The following is a 12,953-nucleotide window of genomic DNA, read 5'->3' as shown; positions in this document are numbered from 1 at the left end:
CAATTGCTTTAAAAGTAGGTTTTAGATATTCTCAGAATAAAATGTGATAAGTAGGTGAGATGATGGACATATTAATTAGTTTGAGTTAATCTTTCTAAATGTATATGTACACTTTTCAAAGTATCATATTGTACCCCATAAATATACACAATTTTTGGTCAAATTAAAAAATGAATAAATAAAATTTAAAAACAAATGAAAGGAACACAGAGCTTGAAGTCCAACTCTTTGCTATTACTAATAGAACCTCTCTTTTACTTCATGATACTTGACCTTTCTTAGTCTCAGCTTTCTATTTAGCTGTAGACAAAATTGTCACAAAGTAACAAGGTGCAGAGCTTTGAGATACGGTGCAACGGTTTCCCTTTTTCAGGACATGATTCTGTGCCTGTTGACAAAAGCATGCGACCACGTGATCAACCCAAGAATTAAGATCTTGGACATGTCCAAACCTCCATAAAGTGCCCTCATGCCCTTTTGAAGATGATCTTCTACAGCCCAGGAGAACCACTGACTGATTTGTTCTCTCTCTCTGGTTTTCCCTTTTCTATAAAGCCAGATAAGTGGCATTGTATGTAGACTTTTGAGTATGTCTTCTTTCACTCAGCATAATGTATTTGAGAGCCATCCATTCTGTGGCACGCATATTATGTTATCAGTACTTAGAACTTGTCTTGCTTTCCAGTAGTGTTTCATTGTGTGTACACACCACAGTTTGTTCATCCATTCCCCAGTTAACGCGCATTTGGGATGTTTCCAGTTTTTAGCAAACTAAGAAAGATTTGCTTGCAGGTTTTTCTGGGAAAAAGGTTTTCATTCCTCTTGGGTAAATACCCTGGAGTGGGATCGCTGTGTAAGTGTATCTTTAATTTTATGCAAAACTGCCAAATTGTTTATCAAAGTGTCTGAGCCATTTTATATTTCCACCAACAATGAGCGACAGTCCCTTTTGTTCTTTTTGCAGCACTTGACATTGAAACAGCATGGTACGAGTACAAAAACAGACACATAGACCAATGGAACAGAATAGAGATCTCATAAATAAGACCGCACATCTACAGCCATCTGATCTTTGACAAACATGACAGAAAGAAGCAATGAGGTAAGGATTCCCCATTTACTAAATAGTGCTGGGAGAACTGGCTAGCCACAGGTAGAAAACTGAAACCGGACCCCTTACTTACACCTTATACAAAAATTAATTCAAGAGGGATTAAAGACTTAAATGTAAAACCTGAAACTATAAAAACCCTAGAAGAAAATCTAGCCAGTGCCATTCAGGACATAGGCGCGGGCAAAGACTTCATGACAAAAACATCAAAAGCAATTGCAACAAAAGCAAAAATTGACAAAGGGGATCTAGTTAAACTAGAGGGCTTCTGCACAGTGTAAGAAACTATCATTAGAGAGAACAGACGACCTACAGACTGGGAGGAAATGTTTGCAATCTATCCATCTGACAAAGGTCTAATATCCAGAATCTACAAGGAACTTAAAGATATTTACAAGAAAAAACAAACAACCCCATTAAATAGTGGGCAAAGGAAATGAACAGACACTTACATTTATGCGGCCAACAAACATATGAAAAAAAGCTCAACATTACTGTTCATTAGAGAAATGAAAGTCAAAACCAGTATGAGATACTATCTCATGCCAGTCAGAATGGTGATTTTTTTTATAAAGTCATGAAACAACAGATGCTGGCGAGGCTGTGGAGAAATGGGATTGCTTTTACACTGTTGGTGGAAGTGCAAATTAGTCCAACCATTGTGGAAGACAGTGTGGCAATTCCTCAAAGACATAGTATCAGAAATACCATTTGACCCAGCAATCTCATTACTGGGTGTCTACTCAAAGAAATATAAATCATACTATTATAAAGATACATGCACACGTATGTTCATTGCTGCCCTATTCAGAATACCAAAGACAATGAATCAACCCAAATGGCCATCAATAATAGACTGGATAAAGAAAATGTGGTACATCTACACCAGAGAATACTATGTAGCCACAAAAGGAACAAGAGCATGTCCTTTACAGGGACATGGATGGATCTGGAAGCCGTTATCCTCAGCAAAGTAACACAGGAACAGAAAATCAACCACCACGTGTTCTCACTTAAAAGGGGGAGCTGAACAATGAGAACACATGGACAACATACAATGGGGCCTTTCAGGGGGGCGGGAGGAAGGGAGAGCATCAGAATAAATAGCTAATGCATGTGGGGCTTAATACCTAGGTGATGGGCCGATAGGTGCAGCAAACCACCATGTGACACGCGTTTACCTATGTAACAAACCTACATGTCGGGCACATGTATCCCGGAACTTAAACTTTAAAAACATATGAAGATTTTTAATAAAGAAAAAGTTTTAGGTCTAAAAATGACATTAACCATTAACTTCATGAAAGTAGAAATCCAACAGGTCACATTTTTAAAGCACTGTGAAGTGAAAGTAGAAATGTCAATGAAAGTGAAATGAACAATTAATAACTAGCCACATACAATTTTTTTTTTGGAGACAGAGTTTCACTTTGCCCCCCAGGCTGGAGTGCAATGGTACGATCTTGGCTTACTGCAACCTCCACCTCCCGGGATCAAGCAATTGTCCTGCCTCAGCCTCCCAAGTAGCTGGGACTACGGGTGCCCGCCACCACACCTGACTAATTTTTTTTTTTTTTTTTTTGAGACGGAGTTTCACTCTTGTTACCCAGGCTGGAGTGCAATGGTGCGATCTCGGCTCACCGCAACCTCCGCCTCCTGGGTTCAGGCAATTCTCCTGCCTCAGCCACCTGAGTAGCTGGGATTACAGGCACGCGCCACCATGCCCAGCTAGTTTTTTGTATTAGTAGAGACGGGGTTTCACCATGTTGACCAGGATGGTGTTTTTTTTTTTTTTTTTTTTTTTTTTTTTTTTTTTTTTTTTTTTTTTGGTAGAGACGGAGTTTCACCATGTTGACCAGGCTGGTCTCGAACTCCTGATCTCAAGTGATCCACCCGCCTCAGCCTTCCAAAGTGCTGGGATTACAGGTGTGAGCCACCGTGTCTGACCACCGCATACAAATTTTACTTAAGATCAGTGTATATGACTATTGGTTTAACAAGAAAATTCAAATTAAGAATATTTTACAAAGTCACAGTAATTTAGAGAAAGTCTTGCGACCAGAGTCAAGGGACTTGAATTTAACTGCTTCTACGAATACCAGTTTAATGTTACAGAAAACATCAATTCTGGCTTTGTCCACTACTATTCACTAAAATAGAAGCTATTCTTTCAGAAAAGTGCTCAAAACATAAAAATATCTTCAAATATTAACAAAGCATTCACATTCTAAACTTAATTATACCATATATTATACCGGAGAAGGTGGTGACATTCCAAATAAAACTAAATCCAGAATTTCTCATGAAAAAAAAAAAAGCAAGAGTAATATGAACAGTTCTTGCTTTCGTCTCATCTTATGAATTGTGATATGGAGTAGACATATTTTTTTCCCGTGACTTGGCAAATTTTGTTTCTCAGTTTTAAGTGTTGATCAGCTTCCATCATTTTATTCTTTGTTCTTTCTATGTCATGAATATCTCCAAGGAATCCTGTAGTGTAAACTTTTTTGCACGTGTCACTTTCACTGGTATATCTTAATCCTTTCCATCAAAATCGTAGTAGTCAAATTTCTAGTGCTCAGTAGCCACATGTGGCTAGTGTCTACCATGCTGAACAGTGCAACTCTAGGAGAAGAGCAGAGGGAGCAAATACATACAGAATGATGTGTATCCTGCAGAAAATGCACATGGTACATTAAAAAACAGTATGGTAAAGTAAGGGGAGAGAAGTGGGGTAAGTAAGCAGAGGGAAGTAAGAGAAAAACCTCTCGGAGGAGGTAACATTTAAGCTATGGCCTGCGTCTCGATGAGCTATCCAACAGCATATAGAGGCCAATGTGGATTGAGCAGAGTCTGCAAGGGGCAAAGCAAAAAACAAACAAACAAAGAAACAAACAAATAAATCTGGCATATAGATGGGTCAAATAGCTTTCCCATATCCCCAGAGAAACGAGTGGGGAAACAGACAAATCATAGGACGATCTGTACTGTGAGTGACTTGGTGTAGGTTCTTATTTGCCTATTCATTCTTAGCACCAGGAACAGTACCTAATTAATAGCAGACTTTTGGTGAATCTATGTGAAATAAGGGCAAACTGAGCCCCAGGCTTCTGAGACCCAGGAAAGGAGATAGCAATATACTGATAAAGACACCAGTAGCTAGTGGGCATAGTTTGTTTATTGTTGTTGTTTATCATTTTAATTGCCAATGGCTTCTCATAAGCGGCCTGAGGCAATCATGAATACAAGAAGATCAAAGAAATTCAGTGAGTAATATTATTGGCTTCAGTAACCAGCACCTACTCCAGAAAAACATCCAGGAAAGGTTTCAATTGTCCTGACTGGTGTCAAGTACCCATAAGTGAACCGACCAGTGTGGACGGGGAAATGGTGTGCCATGACTGGGTCAGCCCACGTCACATACCCAACACTGTGGTCAGTAACGAGATGGAGGATGTAGAGGACAATGGGCTACAGACCCACAGCACTTCTCAATGTCTGCTGTTTCCTTCTTAGGGCTTTTCTCTTATAGAGGTCTGTTACACACCCAATCTTCCTAACACCAGTTTCCTGGAATAGCAGAATTTTACATTATGTGTCTTTAAAAACTGGGCTTCAGGCAAGAACACTCTGTTTTAGTGGCCACACATCAGTGATGAAACAGCTCCTTGTCCCGTGAAAATCACTCAGGATGGGTGTTCTAGTTCATGTTGTTCTGTTGTACTGCCTGCAGCATCACCTTCAATTGGGCCTGCAGTTCAGCAAGCTTTTATGTCCAAACTGCCACAACAACGCCATTGTTCATAGCCATGGACAGGAACAGGATAAATCACATACTTCAGCTCCATCCAGGCTGTTAAGTGCTGCAGAAGACTTGTGAGCACAGGCATTGTAATGGGGTTGAAGACAAAGCTAGGGACACAGAGGTGGGAACAGTGGCTCAGGGCTGGGGTGACAACAGAGAAAGTAAAATCAGTTATCAGGCAGTTGTCTATCTCCAGATGCTGCAGGGTCCCTGAGACCTTCTCCAGCAGAGCCAGGAATGGCCCAGAAACTTCCCAGGACTTCTGATTGTTACTCAGACTCAACAGTTTTAGGTGGGTAACCTGAGAGCTCTGGGATAGGACAGTGATGTCTCTGGTAGAAAGTCCACAGAGAGACACATACGGTGGATACAAATGAGATAGCAGGACTCTGTAGAGGGAAAAAAGGAAGGTATTTCTGAAGAATGAGGGTTGGACTAGAGCAAGCAGTTCTGAATTATAGATGCTTATGACTCTAGAATAAAGTAATCTGTATGTCCATTGTAACAGCAGTTAACATTGTGGGCTTTAGAGTCAGACTTAATAGATTTGTGACCCTAAGAAAGTTACTTTTCCACTCTGAGATACAGTTTTTTAGTCTTTCAAATGTGTACAATAGCAATTATTATACAGGGTTGTGGGAAAGATTCAGTGAAAAAGAATTTAGCTTAGTGCCTACAGTATAATTAGCAGTGTATCTAGTTCACTTATTTGATGGGGATGGGTCTGGGAAAGCAGCCGACTGAGACTTACCTTTGACGAATTTCCAAATGACAAGTTCTCCATTCAAGTCCTAAGCCTCGGGAAAACTACAGGAACAAAATGATGTGGCAGTATTACCTATTGCGACCACTACACGGGGATTTGCATCAGTGCTACAGCATAAGTTATTTCTCCAACTGAACGCCTCCCCTTCTTCTCTAGAAGGCTGTAAACTCCAGTAAAAGAAGGACTGTTTTCTTTTTCATCAACCATGTCTGCACATGGTTAACTGACTGACGGACTGACTGACTGACCGGGCACAGCTGACTTTTCTAATCCTTTCTCCTCAGCAAGAGGGACTACACTCTCTAGCTTGGCCAGTTTCAGACACCCAGCAGTGCCCGTGCTGATGTGGAAGGAGAAATAGGTTACAAGGTGTTTTAAGAATATCTATGACTAGTCGCACTCCTTTGTTCATAATGGGGCATTCAGAGAACCCAGGTCCCTCCCCAGCCCCTCATCCAGAAATTTTGTCCAGCCGATCCGTGAGGCAGAAGAAAGACAAGCTGAGTTCCTGGAGGTTGTTCATCTGCTCAAGATGAGTGAGAAAAGTTGAGAAGTTTCTCTGCTTACAGGATTTTAAAGTGATTTTAGACAGACTAAATCTGTCCAGGTGGATCCTCGGTGCCAAAAGGGTGTTGACTTCACCCAAATAAACCTGATCTCCTTCCAGGTGATCAGTGCATCCCAGTTCCAGGAACTGCAGGATGCTTTTATGGGCAGACACTTGATCAATTTGCAAATCTCTGCAGCAAAGGTGCAAGGACCCAAGGCTCTGCTCAACTTTACTCAAAAGGAAAGAAAAGAGTTGCCTTCTTCTCAGGGGAAAAGGTCCTTTCTCAAGGGAAAGGTCCACTAACAATCCCATGCATTCCTTGGTTGGGCTGAGACTCAGACTCTAAATGTACAATTTCCAGGCACCTAACACTGCGCTTGGCTTCTTCTCTTTTCAGGATACAGTTCTGAGAGTAAACACAAGACTGAAAACAAAATGGAAATGTGCTCCTGATCTAAGAGCATGTGGTTCTGCTGTCTGGGTCCTGCCTTAAACCTAGCGCCCTCCGTTTTGGCCCCCTGTAGAGAGAGGAAGACAGAACATGAAAGGTAGCTGATTTTAATCTAACCCAGCAAGATCAACGAGGAGAATCGGGGACAAACCCTTTATCTTCGCTCTTCACTCCACGTACAATCTACCAACAAATTTTTTTTTTTCCGTACAAACTCAACATCTTTCATTATTTTCCCCATCCTTCCTTCTCCTCTGATCCTCCCCAGTCTCAATGCCCATGTTGTTCTTCTATGTAATCATACCCAGTAGGTAAATCCATCAATAGCGTTCTCAATCACCTCTATTCCATAATCACCTCTGTAAGACATTAGAGTCCTTAAGGTGACCTCAAGTGTTGGACCAACAACCTCACAGAGATCCTCAGCATTCACCATCAACTACCTTTAGGAGACTGTTAGGCCATCCCCTGCCTCAGGCTCCAGCATGCCCTCCTGATGACTCACTATGTCTCTAGTGTACATAGGGTTACCAAGAGGAAGAGTTCTGGGCAGGGAAGATATGCAGACCGTCAGTCGTGGCTCCCAAGATTTCGTAGTGTGACTCTGTACACTCAGTGGTCCAACACGGAGACAACGGGAAGGCCAAATCCTCACCATGGCCTTCAGTTTCATCTTCTGCCCTCCCAAGAAGGCAATGATAAACAAGGGAACATAGAGGCCCCACGGGAGCTCCTCAAGAGCATGGATAGCTGCAAGCTCTTCGCTCAGCAGACCCCATGCAGCAAGCTCTAGCAGTGTGGCTGGCGCCTTTTGGTCCATCTTCATGAACCTGCTTTAGGGTGAGGAACATTAACAAATCCTGAGAAGATTTCCACAGTCTCTTGACTGCCACCAAGGATAGCAATGAATGAAATACGCATTGAACAAATCTATGGTGAATCCAACAGCCACTTCAAGAGAACTATACTAGAATAGAAATAGACTTGTATGTGTGTATAAATGTCTCTGTTTGTGTGCGTGTGTGTGTGTGTGTGTTTGTATACACACACATATACATTTAGATAAGATAAAATGCCATCCGAAATCAGCTGTAAGTCAGCAGAAGGCAGTGTCTAACCACCCAGACACCTGCCTCCCAGTGTTTCCCGTGAAAAGAATAAAAACCAATCACAAAGGAAGATGATGTAAATCTATACAGAAGCCACATCCTCATCATTACTTAGAAACGGATAATGCCAAATCTTTAGTAGAGAGTAAAAAGATAAAAAGCATGAAATCCCAGCACATGATCTGTCATGCTCCCATCACTAGGCTTTGTGGCAAGCAAAGACAGACCAAGAAAAGCTGCAAGAGATACAGAGGAAGGAAGAGGCAAGTTGGTCTGAAACTACAGTTAAAATGACTGGGCCCATACTAAGTCTAAAAAATACCAAAAAGGCGTCCCAGATAATGAGAGCAGGGACTATAGGGAAGGGCCTCTAAAATAGGTGTAATGTAAAGAGGTAGAGATGATCTTAGAATGTAGTCTTTGGGTTGGGTGCAGTTGCTCACGTCTGTAATCCCATCACTTTGAAAGGCCCGAGGCAGGAGGATCACTGAGCCCAGGAGTTTCAGATCAGCCTAGGCAACATAGTGAGACCCCGTCTCTAGAAAACCTTAAAACATTAGCCCAGTGTGGTGGTGTGTGCCTGTGGTCCCAGCTACTCGGGAGGCTGAGGTGGGAGGATCGCTGGAGCTCAGGAAGCAGATGTTGCAGTGAGTCGAGATCACACCACTGCACTCCAGCTAGAGCAACAGAGAGAGACTCTGTCTCAAGAAAAGAAAAAAAAGTACTCTTTGAAATGCACAGCTTCTGGGGAAGAGTAAAGGCAGACAGAAAGGGAGAAGCACGCTTTTGGCACTTTGGTAATGATGGGGAAAAGAAACAAAAGGGGAAAATGAAGAATCTTGCAACACACAGGAGAGTCACAGAATCAGAGCACTCATCACTTCTTTGTCCACTGCCGAAACAAACGAAATCAGTAAATTAAAGGCCTGAATTTTTCTACACTGACAGAAAATAGCACCATTAAAATAGGAATCTAGTAAAACAATCCAATATCATATACATGAACAAAAGGAAGGAGAATTCCTTACAAATCATTCCAGAAAGAGAAAAAGAGCAGAAGACAAAAGTTCACACATATTAAACAACCATGAAACAGAAAAAAAAAAACGGTAAATCAACCCTCCAAACAGAATTAATTCCATTCAAACAAGCATTTGAGATTATAAAACCTGCCTTGATTTAGAATATAATTTAAAGCTCTAAACTCAGAAACGGACTTAAAAAAAAGTCTGAAGTAATGACTTGATATCCAGCTCAGCTGATCCTTCACAAATATCACGGTTTATAGAAAATCAGACAGGAACTTAGGAAATTATGTACCCATCAGCCCTTCCTGAGGACTCCATTAGAGCAAGGGTCTACAAACTATGACCCACTGGTTGGAATATTTACTATATGGCTCTTTACAGAAAACGTTTGCTAACCTATATTCTAAAGGGTAAACTGGGATCGTCATTCCACAGGTAATGACAGGAAAATCTTCCCTAAAACATCTGAGGGTGAGCTTTTGGTACCTAATACTAATATGAAGGTGGAGCAAGGAAAACGACTAATGTGCATTTATTTTATATTTTGGAAAAAAGAAATAGTGCAAGTAAATTGAGAGAAGCTGATGGCACGTTAATGAAACACGATTATAATTATCCCACAGTGAAGACCTCATTAATTTCCATGAAGTAGAAATATTACACCCAACCCTTGGCAATCGTGATGAAACAAAAGTAGAACTTATTAACAGAAACTGAAATCAGAAAGAGTCCTCTACCTGGAAAAAAAAAATGTTTAAGCCTTCTATTAAGCAAATGTTGAGACAAAAAGGAGATACAAACTGAAGTTACAGAAATATTTAAGAAGAGTGACAATGAGCGCTCACGTATGAGAATCTGTAGAAGATATTTAAAGCAGTGATTGGCCGCAGATTCAGACCGCTAAATACTCTGATCAGTAAAAATGAAAGAATAAAATTAAATAAATTAAAGCATTGCCTCAAAAATCTAATAGAAGAACAACCAGGGAATCCAAAAGAAACACAAATAAATAAATAATATAAAAGCAGAAATTGCCAGTCTTGGTGGCTCACACCTGTAATCCCATCACTTTGAGAGGCTGAGGTGGCAGGATCACTTGAGGCCAGGAGATTGACACCAGCCTGGGCAACATAAGGAGACCCTGCCTCTACAAAAATAATAATAATAATGATAATTCATTAGCTGGGTGTGATGGAACATGCCTGTAGTCCTACTTACTCAGGAGGCGGAGGTGGGAAGATAGCCTGAGACCAAGAGCTGGAGGCTGCAGTGAGCTATGATCACGCCGCTGTACTCCAGACTGAGTGATCCAGGGAGACTCGGTCACTAAAATCAATGAATGAATGAATGAATGAATGAATGAATGAACGAACGAGCTGAAATTGATAAGATACATAGCAGGAAATCAGTATGTGTACATTTATTAGATCAAAATCCTGTTTCATTTTAATGGACAAACTCACTAGCTAGATTAATGAAAGAAGAAAGGGAGAGAGCACAAATACACACAATAGTAAATGACAAATGATAATCATTTAAACAGAAAAAAAATGAGGTTACTTTTGAAGCCTGTATGCAAATAAATTTTAAAATACACATGAAGTTGATAATTTCCTAGGAAAAACAGATTATCAACATTTTCACTCTAATGCTGGAAGGCTTAAATTGGCCAATTTTCATAGAAAAATTTATTAAGGAATGACTCCCACGGAGCACCTGGCTCACATGCTATCACAGGTGAATTCTAATAAACTTCAGAGGTCAGATAGTATACCAGAGTACCAATGCTCTATAAATTATTCAACAGCCTTAAAAAGGAAATTTTCATAACTCCCTTGATGAAGCAAGTGTGACATGGGGAGATAAGTGTAGATGCAAAAACGCTAGATGAAATATTAGTGAACAACATCCAACAACACATTTAAAAAATCATAATATACTTTGGCAAAGTAGGATTTATCCCATCAATGCAGGTTGGTTAGATATTAGAAAGTACCTTGATATCATCCACCATATTAATACAATTAAAGGCAAATATCATATGGTTATCACCAGAGACGCTGAGAAAGCCTTTGGAAAATTAAACACCTCTTTATGTTAAAAAATAGAAAAGCCTCAAGAAAATAGGGATCACAGGATGCTTTCTTAACATGAAAAAGCATACATACCTAAGTCTGAATGCTAGTAACTTATTTAATGTGGTGGGGCGGGGGGCACTCAAAGTTTTCCCCGGGGATCAGGAACAAGGAATGTGTGCCTACTACCTTGCACCTATTCAATCTTGTATTACAAGTCTTATAGTCAATTGACTAGAGAAATCAATCATTCTCATAGGAATGAATTTCAAGAACTAAAAAGCACAGCAAAGGAAAGAATCAACAACGTGAAATGGCAACTTTCACATGGGAAAAAATAATTGCGAACCGTATATATGAATAAGGGGTTAATATCCAAATTTTATAAGGAAATCATACAACTCTATAGCAGAAAAACAATCCAATTTAAACAATGGGCAGAGGGCCTGAATAGATATTTCTCCGAAGAAGACATACAAAATGACTAACAGGTATATGAAAAGGAACTCAACATCATTAATCATCAGGAAAATGCGACTATGAGGCAACACCTTACAACCATTAGGATAGCGATCATCAAAAAGCCAAGAGACAACACACATTGCTGAGGGTGTGGAGAAAAGGGAACCCTCGTACACTGCTGATGGGAATACAGATTGGGGCAACCATTACGGAAAACAGTATGGAGGTACCTAAAGAAATAGATGTTTTTTTTTTCTGTTTTAGAAATAAAATGGTAGTCCTACATGTTTCTATTTTAGAAAAAAAAAAAAATAAGGTTGTGAAAAATAGAACTATTGTATGACTCAGCAACTCCTTTTCTGGGTATCTACTCAAAGGAAATAAAATAACCACCTTTTAAACGTAGTTGATCTTTTAAAGGTACCTGAACTCCCCTGTTCACTGCAGAATTAATCACAAGCCAAGATATGGAAACAACCTAGGCGTCCACAAAGGGACGGATGGATACAGAAAATGTGTTGTATATTCACACTTTTAAAAGGAGATCTTGCCACTTGCCAAAACATGGATGAACCTGGAGGACATTATGCTAAGTGAAATAAGCCAGATACAGAAAGAGAAATATTGCATGATCTCACTTGTATGTGGAATCTTAAAAAATAAAAGTAAAATAAAACTCAAATACACAGAGGCCGAGAATAAAGCCGTGATTACCAGGGTCAGGGTGGGGCAGAAGGAGTGGGAGGAGGAAAGGGGGAGATGTAGGTCAGAGGATACAAAGTAGCAGATATGTAGGATGAAAGAGGCTAGAGATCTAGTGTACAACATACAGAATACAGTTAATACAATTGTACTATTAAATATGATGCGGCATTTCTGCTAAATGAATAGATTTTAGCACCCCCTGCTACCGAAACCAAAAATGGGTAACTATGTGACATAATGGGTATGCTAATTTGCTCCACTATAATGATTGTTTTACTATTTATATGTGTCCCATAACATCATGTTGCATACGTTAGATCTACACAATAAAACTTACATTTTATAAAAGAAGTAAAGCCATCTCTATGTGCAGGTGATATTATAGTATACCTGAAAAACCCTGTGGAAACAATGATAAATCAACTGAAACAGTAAAAGAAGTCACTAAGTATTCTATCGAGGATTTTCGCATCAACGTTCATCATGGATATTGGCCTGAAATTTTGTTTTTTAGTTGTGTCTCTGCCAGGTTTTGGTATCAGGATGATGTTGGTCTCATAAAATGAGTTAGGGAGGATGCCCTTTTTCTATTGTTTGGAAAAGTTTCAGAAGGTATGGTACCAGCTCTTCTTTGTACCTCTGGTAGAATTCGGCTGTGAACCCGTCTGGTCCTGGACTTTTTTTGCTTGGTAGGCTATTAATTGCTGCCTCAATTTCAGGCCTTGTTGTTATTGGTCTATAAAGAGATTCCACTTCTTCCTGGTTTAGTCTTGGGAGAGGGTAAGTGTCCAGGAAGTTATCAATTTCTTCTAGATTTACTGGTTTCTTTGCATAGAGGTGTTTATAGTGTTCTCTGATGGTAGTTTGTATTTCTGTGGGATCAGTGGTGAT

Source organism: Aotus nancymaae, unplaced genomic scaffold (genome assembly GCF_030222135.1).
Source record: "Aotus nancymaae isolate 86718 unplaced genomic scaffold, 86718_ANA_hifiasm-v0.15.2.pri h1tg000004l, whole genome shotgun sequence".
Classification (NCBI taxonomy): domain Eukaryota; kingdom Metazoa; phylum Chordata; class Mammalia; order Primates; family Aotidae; genus Aotus; species Aotus nancymaae.
This window is presented reverse-complemented; position numbering follows the sequence as displayed.